This window comes from Nerophis ophidion, linkage group LG21 (assembly GCF_033978795.1).
Source record: "Nerophis ophidion isolate RoL-2023_Sa linkage group LG21, RoL_Noph_v1.0, whole genome shotgun sequence".
Taxonomy (NCBI): Eukaryota; Metazoa; Chordata; class Actinopteri; order Syngnathiformes; family Syngnathidae; genus Nerophis; species Nerophis ophidion.
The window spans coordinates 39,654,393-39,664,559 of NC_084631.1; positions in this window are offsets into that span (position 1 = coordinate 39,654,393).

A 10,167-nucleotide genomic window follows, 5' to 3' on the forward strand; every position below is an offset into this window, starting at 1 on the left:
ACACTTATTTATTTCACTTGAAGACATCACACTTATTTATTTCACTTTATAACATCACACTTATTTATTTCACTTTATAACATCGCACTTATTTATTTCACTTGAAAACTAAACACTTATTTATTTCACTTAAAAACATCACAGTTATTTTATTTCACTTGAAGACATCACACTTATTTATTTCACTTGAAGACATCACACTTATTTATTTCACTTTATAACATCACACTTATTTATTTCACTTGAAGACATCACACTTATTTATTTCACTTTATAACATCACACTTATTTATTTCACTTGAAAACATCACACTTATTTATTTCACTTTATAACATCACACTTATTTATTTCACTTGAAGACATCACACTTATTTATTTCACTTTATAACATCACACTTATTTATTTCACTTGAAGACATCACACTTATTTATTTCACTTTATAACATCACACTTATTTATTTCACTTGAAAACATCACACTTATTTATTTCACTTAAAAACATCACACTTATTTATTTCATTTTATAACATCGCACTTATTTATTTCACTTGAAAACATCACACTTATTTATTTCACTTGAAGACATCACACTTATTTATTTCACTTTATAACATCACACTTATTTATTTCACTTGAAAACATCACACTTATTTATTTCACTTAAAAACATAACACTTATTTATTTCACTTAAAAACATCACACTTATTTATTTCAGTTGAAAACATCACACTTCTTTATTTCACTTAAAAACATCACACTTATTTTTTTCACTTTATAACATCACACTTATTTATTTCACTTGAAAACATCACACTTCTTTATTTCACTTAAAAACATCACACTTATTTATTTCACTTTATAACATCGCACTTATTTATTTCACTTGAAAACATCACACTTATTTATTTCACTTAAAACATCACACTTATTTATTTCACTTAAAAACATCACACTTATTTATTTCACTTTATAACATCACACTTATTTATTTCACTTGAAAACATCACACTTCTTTATTTCACTTAAAACATCACACTTATTTATTTCACTTGAAGACATCACACTTATTTATTTCACTTAATAACATCACACTTATTTATTTCACTTTATAACATCACACTTATTTATTTCACTTGAAAACATCACACTTCTTTATTTCACTTAAAAACATCACACTTATTTATTTCACTTTATAACATCACACTTATTTATTTCACTTGAAAACATCACACTTATTTATTTCACTTGAAAACATCACACTTCTTTATTTCACTTGAAAACATCACACTTATTTTTTTCACTTTAAAACATCACACTTATTTTATTTCACTTGAAAACATCACACTTCTTTATTTCACTTAAAAACATCACACTTATTTTATTTCACTTAAAAACATCACACTTGTTTTATTTCACTTGAGAACATCACACTTATTTATTTCACTTAAAAACATCACACTTATTTTATTTCACTTGAAAACATCACACTTATTTATTTCACTTTAGAACATCACACTTATTTATTTCACTTTAGAACATGACACTTATTTATTTCACTTAAAAACATCACGCTTATTTTATTTCACTTTAGAACATCACACTTCTTTATTTCACTTAAAAACATTACACTTATTTATTTCACTTTATAACATCACACTTATTTATTTCACTTAAAAACATCACACTTATTTATTTCACTTGAAAACATCACACTTATTTTATTTCACTTAAAAACATCACACTTGTTTATTTCACTTTATAACATCACACTTATTTATTTCACTTGAAAACATCACACTTCTTTATTTCACTTAAAAACATCACACTTATTTTATTTCACCTGAGAACATCACACTTCTTTATTTCACTTAAAAACATCACACTTGTTTATTTCACTTTATAACATCACACTTGTTTATTTCACTTTATAACATCACACTTATTTATTTCACTTGAAAACATCACACTTATTTATTTCACTTGAAAACATCACACTTATTTATTTCACTTAAAAACATCACACTTCTTTATTTCACTTAAAACATCACACTTATTTTATTTCACTTGAGAACATCACACTTCTTTATTTCACTTAAAAACATCACACTTATTTATTTCACTTAAAAACATCACACTTATTTATTTCACTTAAAAACATAAGACTTGTTTATTTTACTTTATAACATCACACTTATTTATTTCACTTAAAAACAAAACATTTATTTACACTTTAAAAGCTAAAACTTATTTATTTCACTACAAAACACAACACTTATTTATTTCACTTTATAACATCACACTTATTTATTTCACTTAAAAACATAACACTTGTTTATTTCACTTTATAAAACAAAAAACATATTTCATTTCACTTTATAACATGACACTTATTTATTTCACTTAAAAACAAAACATTTATTTACACTTTAAAAGCTAAAACTTATTTATTTCACTACAAAACATGACACTCATTTATTTCACTACAAAACACAACACTTATTTATTTCACTTAAAAACAAAATATTTATTTACATTTTAAAAGCCAAAACTTATGTATTGCACTACAAAACACAACACTTATTTATTTCACTTAAAAACAAAACAATAATTTACACTTTAAAAGCCAAAACTTATTTATTTCACTGCAAAACACAACACTAATTTATTTTACTTAAAAACAAAACATTTATTTACACTTTAAAAGCCAAAACTTATTTATTTCACTTCAAAGCATAACACTTATTTATTTCACTCAAAAACCCAACACTTATTTTACCTCAAATGCTAGCATTTATTTATTTCACTTCAAAACATAACACTTATTTATTTTACTTTATAACATGACACTTATTTTATTTCACTTTATAACATAACACTTATTTATTTCACTTAAAAACAAAACATTTATTTAAACTTTAAAAGCTAAACTTATTTATTTCACTACAAAACACAACACTTATTTATTTCACTTCAAAACATAACATTTCTTCAGACTTTAAAACTGTTTTTTTCACTTCTAGCCATAACACTTATTTATTTCACTTAAAAAACCAACATTTATTTTACTTCAAATGCTAGCATTTATTTATTTCACTTAAAAACATGACACTCATTTTTTTCACTTTATAACATCCCACTTATTTATTTCACTTAAAAACAAAACATTTATTTACACTTTAAAAGGCAAAAATTATTTATTTTACTAAAAAACACAACACTTATTTATTTCACTTCAAAACATAACATTTGTTTACACTTTAAAACTGTTTTTTTCACTTCTAGCCATAACACTTATTTATTTCACTTAAAAACCCAACATTTATTTTACTTCAAATGCTAGCATTTATTTATTTCACTTCAAAACATAACATTTATTTCACTTTATAACATGACACTTATTTATCTGCTTAAAAACCAAACACTTATTTTACTTCAAATGCTAACACTTATTTATTTCACTACAAAACACAAAACTGATTTATTTCACTTAAAAACATGACACTCATTTTATTTCACTTTATAACATAACACGTATTTATTTTGCTTAAAAACCAAACACTTATTTTACTGCAAATGCTACACTTATTTATTTCACTTAAAAACAGGACATTTATTTACACTTTAAAAGCCCAAAATTATTTATTTCACCACAAAACATAACATTTTTTTTATTTAAAACTGTTTTTTTCACTTCAAAGCATAACACTTACTTATTTCATTCAAAAACCCAACACTTATTTTACTTCAAATGCTAGCATTTATTTATTTCACTTCAAAACATAACACTTATTTATTTTACTTTTAACATAACACTTATTTATTTCACTTTATTACATGACACTTATTTTTCTTTAAAATCTAACACTTATTTATTTCACTTAAAAAACCTAACACTTATTTTACTTTTAAAGCTAACACTTATGCATTTCACTTCAAAACACAACACTTATTTACACTTATTTATTTCACTTTATAACATGACACTTATTTTATTTCACTTTATAACATCACACTTATTTATATCACATCAAAACATAATCTTTATTTTCCTTTATAACATAACACTTATTTATTTCACTTTATAACATCACACTTATTTATTTCACTTAAAAACAAAACTTTTATTTACACTTTAAAAGCTAAAACTTATTTATTTCACTTCAAAACATAAACATTTTAAAAACTGTTTTTAAACTCCAAACCATAACACTTATTTATTTCACTTAAAAACATGACACTCATTTTATTTCACTTTATAACATCACACTTATTTATTTCACTTAAAAACATGACACTCATTGTATTTCACTTCATAACATCACACGTATTTATTTCACTTCAAAACAAAACTTTTATTTACACTTTAAAAGCTAAAACTTATTTATTTCACTTCAAAACATAAAAATTTTAAAAACTGTTTTTAAACTTCAAACCATAACACTTATTTATTTCACTTAAAAACTTAACACTTATTTTACTTAAAATGCTAGCATTTATTTATTTCATTACAAAACATGAAATTATTTATTACACTTTATAACATGACACTTATTTATTTCACTTCAAAACATAACATTTTTTTACACTTTAAAATAGTTTTTTTTTCACTCCAAAACATGAAACTTATTTATTTCACTTAAAAACCTAACACTTGTTTAACTTTAAAAGCTAACACTTATTTATTTCACTTCAAAACAAAACATTTTTTTACACTTTAAAATAGTTTTTTTTTCACTCCAAAACATGAAACTTATTTATTTCACTTCAAAACCTAACACTTATTTTACTTTAAAAGCTAACACTTATTTATTTCACTTCAAAACATGAAACTTATTTATTTCACTTCAAAACATAACATTTTTTTACACTTTAAAATAGTTTTTTTTTTTCACTCCAAAACATGAAACTTATTTATTTCACTTAAAAACCTAACACTTATTTTACTTTAAAAGCTAACACTTATTTATTTCACTTCAAAACATAACATTTTTCATCCATCCATTTTCTACCCCTTATTCCCTTTTGGGGTTGCGGGGGGCGCTGGCGCCTATCTCAGCTTCAATCGGGCGGAAGGGGAGGTACACCCTGAACAAGTTGCCACCTCATCGCAGGGCAACACAACATTTTTTTTTACACTTAAAAATTGTTTTTTTTTTCACTCCAAAACATGAAAGTTATTTATTTCACTTAAAAACCTAACACTTATTTTACTTTTAAAGCTAACACTTATTTATTTCACTTCAAAACACAACATTTTTTTACACTTTAAAACTGTTTTCTTCACTTCAAAACAAAAACACTTATTTATTTCACTTCAAAACATAACATTTTTTTACACTTTGAAATCGTTTTTTTTCACTCCAAAACATAACACTTATTTTAATTTAAAAGCTAACACTTATTAATTTCACTTAAAAACATAACACTTATTTTTCTTTAAAAGCTAACACTTATTTATTTCACTTAAAAAACATAACACTTATTTTACTTTAAAAGCTAACACTTATTAATTTCACTTAAAAACATAACACTTATTTTTCTTTAAAAGCTAACACTTATTTATTTCACTTAAAAACCTAACACTTATTTTACTTTTAAAGCTAACACTTATTTATTTCACTTCAAAACACAACACTTATTTACACTTTAAAACTGTTTTCTTCACTTCAAAACAAAATCACTTATTTATTTCACTTAAAAACATAACACTTATTTTACTTTAAAAGCTAACACTTATTTATTTCACTTAAACAACATAACACTTATTTTACTTTAAAAGCTAACACTTATTAATTTCACTTAAAAACATAACACTTATTTTTCTTTAAAAGCTAACACTTATTTATTTCACTTAAAAACCTAACACTTATTTTACTTTTAAAGCTAACACTTAATTATTTCACTTCAAAACACAACACTTATTTACACTTTAAAACTGTTTTCTTCACTTCAAAACAAAATCACTTATTTATTTCACTTAAAAACATAACACTTATTTTACTTTAAAAGCTAACACTTATTAATTTCACTTAAAAACATAACACTTCTTTTTCTTTAAAAGCTAGCACTTGTTTATTTCACTTAAAAACATAACACTTATTTTACTTTTAAAGCTAACACTTATTTATTTAACTTCAAAACACAACACTTATTTACACTTTAAAACTGCTTTCTTCACTTCAAAACAAAATCACTTATTTATTTCACTTAAAAACATAACACTTATTTTTCTTTAAAAGCTAACACTTATTAATTTCACTTTAAAACATAACACTTATTTTACTTTAAAAGCTAACACTTATTTATTTCGCTTATAAGCAAGAACTCAAATATAAGACATTTCCAAAGAATTTAGATTAGTATTTAATGATAAATATTTAATGACAAATTAATATTAGTAATTTAAATTGGTGTTTAATGATAAAGTTTCATTTAATAAAGCAGGGACAAAAAAAAGAAATACTTTAATAATTGCAATAATCTTTTGAATTATATTTATTAAATCAAAAATTTCACTTTTCTTAGTAAAGTAATATTTTAAAGTTGATTTGATCCTATATTTATACATTTTAATTAGTACACAATTTATTACAAATACAACACCAGTCTGTATTATTCATTATTTTTTATTTTTTTCATGATATTATAAGTTAATACTGCATTGCCAATACTTCTACTTCAAAGTGGCCTCTAGGTGGCGCCAGAAGAGTAAAAAAACACAATTGCAGAGAAGTGAATAATCCAGAAAATATTCCACACAATATTTAAGTAGACATTGTAAGTATTACAGTTTTGTGTTTTAGTGCTTATTATTAATAACGGTGATACTAAAAATAATAAGGATAATGATAATAATCAGTAATGATTCTCATACATTTTGAGGATTCTGTGAGAACAATTTGGAGCGTCGTGTGGATGAAATATTGACAAAACAATATCTAGAAGTCCTCGTCTTCTTCTCTTCTTGCGTGGAAAAAGAGGTCAAAAGTTCAGACGGATCATTTATGAGAAGTATCATATCAAGAACTTTGATAAATACTTTTAATCAGCATCAATCAATCACAGACTGTATCAACACACAAGTTAAACAGGAGAAAAATAAAACATGAATAAAAAGGTTTGGTGCATATGTATTGATTATTATTGGGAATATAATAGTTATATTTATATCATATTTCATTATTTAGTAATATAATATTAGTTTGAACCAATAAACACATCGTGCCATATGTTTTGAATCCAGGATTTACTGTACTTTTTCATTTTCATGTGATCAAAAAAGTTTAAGATATGTGAATATATAAACAACATAACAACATGTGACTAATAAACTATTGCACTAAAACTACAACTTCATTAATGTACAAAAGTACTAATTTATACAATGATACCTAATGTAAAGAGTCATAAAGTAGTTTGAACAAGAATAATTAAATGTGCATATATATATATATATATATATATATATATATATATATATATATATATATTTATTTATTTCACTTAAAAACATAACACTTATTTTACTTTAAAAGCTAACACTTATTTATTTCACTTAAAAACATAACACTTATTTTTCTTTAAAAGCTAACACTTATTTATTTCAGTTAAAAACACAACACTTATTTATTTCACTTAAAAACATAACACTTATTTTTCTTTAAAAGCTAACACTTATTTATTTTAGTTAAAAACATAACACTCAGTTTATTTTAAAAGCTAACACTTATTTATTTCAATTAAAAACATAACACTTGTTTTACTTTAAAAGCTAACACTTATTTATTTCACTTCAAAACACAACACTTATTTATTTCAGTTAAAAACATAACACTTATTTTACTTTAAAAGCTAACACTTATTTATTTCAATTAAAAACATAACACTTATTTTACTTTAAAAGCTAACACTTATTTATTTCACTTCAAAACACAACACTTATTTACACTTTAAAACTGTTTTCTTCACTTCAAAACAAAATCACTTATTTAACTTAAAAACATAACACTTATTTTTCTTTAAAAGCTAACACTTATTTATTTCAGTTAAAAACATAACACTTATTTTACTTTAAAAGCTAACACTTATTTATTTCAGTTAAAAACATAACACATATTTTACTTTAAAAGCTAACACTTATTTATTTTACTTCAAAACACAACACTTATTTACACTTTAAAACTGTTTTCCTCACTTCAAAACAAAATCACTTATTCATTTCACTTAAAAACATAACACTTATTTTACTTTAAAAGCTAACACTTATTTATTTCACTTAAAAACATAACACTTATTTACACTTTAAAACTGTTTTCTTCACTTCAAAACAAAATCACTTATTTCACTTAAAAACATAACACTTATTTTTCTTTAAAAGCTAACACTTATTTATTTCAGTTAAAAACATAACACTTATTTTACTTCAAAAGCTAACATTTATTTATTTCAGTTAAAAACCTAACACTTATTTTACTTTAAAAGCTAACACTTATTTATTTCAGTTAAAAACATAACACTTATTTTACTTTAAAAGCTAACACTTATTTATTTCACTTAAAAACCTAACACTTATTTTACTTTAAAAGCTAACACTTATTTATTTTACTTCAAAACACAACACTTATTTACACTTTAAAACTGTTTTCCTCACTTCAAAACAAAATCACTTATTTATTTCACTTAAAAACATAACACTTATTTTACTTTAAAAGCTAACACTTATTAATTTCACTTAAATATATATATATATATATATATATATATATATATATATATATATATATATATATATATATATATATATATATATATCCATCCATTTTCTGCCACTTTTTAACTTTTTTGGGCGCGGAGGTCGCTTGTGCCTATCTCAGTTACAATCGGGCGGAAGGCGGTGTACACCCTGGACAAGTCGCCACCTCATCGCAGGGCCAACACAGATAGACAGACAACATTCACACTCACATTCACACACTAGGGACCATTTAGTGTTGCCAATCAACCTATCCCCAGGTGCATGTCTTTGGAAGTGGGAGGAGCCTATCCCCAGGTGCATGTCTTTGGAGGTGGGAGGAACCCACGCATTTACGGGGAGAACATGCAAACTCCACACAGAAAGATCCCGAGCCTGGGATTGAACCCCAGACTACTCAGGACCTTCGTATTGTGAGGCAGACACACTAACCCCTCTGCCACTGTGAAGCCCATATATATATATATATATATGTATATATAATATATATGTACATATACATACATATATTTATACATAAATATGCAAATTTTCTATATATAATTATTTGTGTGTGTATATTTGTATTAATGTGTATGTATATATGTGTATATGTATGATTGGACATACATGCAGTATGTACAGTACATGTGTGTGGTATACTGTATATGTATATGTACATCTACAGTAACATAACCTGCAAAATTTTCGCAAAAAATGCTATTTTTGCCTCTTTGAGCTGTAATTTGACCCACTTAAAATGCTTCAAAACTCACCAAACTTGCCACACACATCAGGACTGGCATAAATTGCGATTTAGTGAAAAAAAAAAAACCCCAAAACTCAAAATTGCGCTCTATCGCTATTTTTGAATAAAACACAGAAAAAACTGCTCCTAGGAAGAGAAAACAGATAAAACTTGCTTGTAACTTCCGGTAAGAATGTCGGACAGACATGAAACGAAAACCTAAATGTAGGTCTCACTTAGACCTACGTATTAATAATTGACATCCTTCAGCAAAAATGCACAGGAAGTTAAAAACTACCTCTTCAAAATAAAAGTTTTGTAAACACCCATCACCTTTTTTCAAACACTATCTCCTCTGAGCCCGTTTGTCGTTTCGGCTTCAAACTCGCACAGGAGAGACTTTGAACCCTTCTAAATAAAAGTTAGCGAAAGAGTTTTGATTACTGCTCCGGTTTTGATTTTATGACCCCTTCAAAGATCAACTGCGCTGATGCTCCTGTTGTCTCAAGATGGCTACTACCACTGGATAAAAGTATTGGGACACTTAGGACTAACACTAGGCAAAAGTATTGGGACACTTATGGCTAACAATGACAATGTGAAATGGAATTAAATCGTTTTTGTCCTCAAAATTCTACACACAATACCCTATAATAATAGTAGCTACTATCCATGTTTGGGTCGC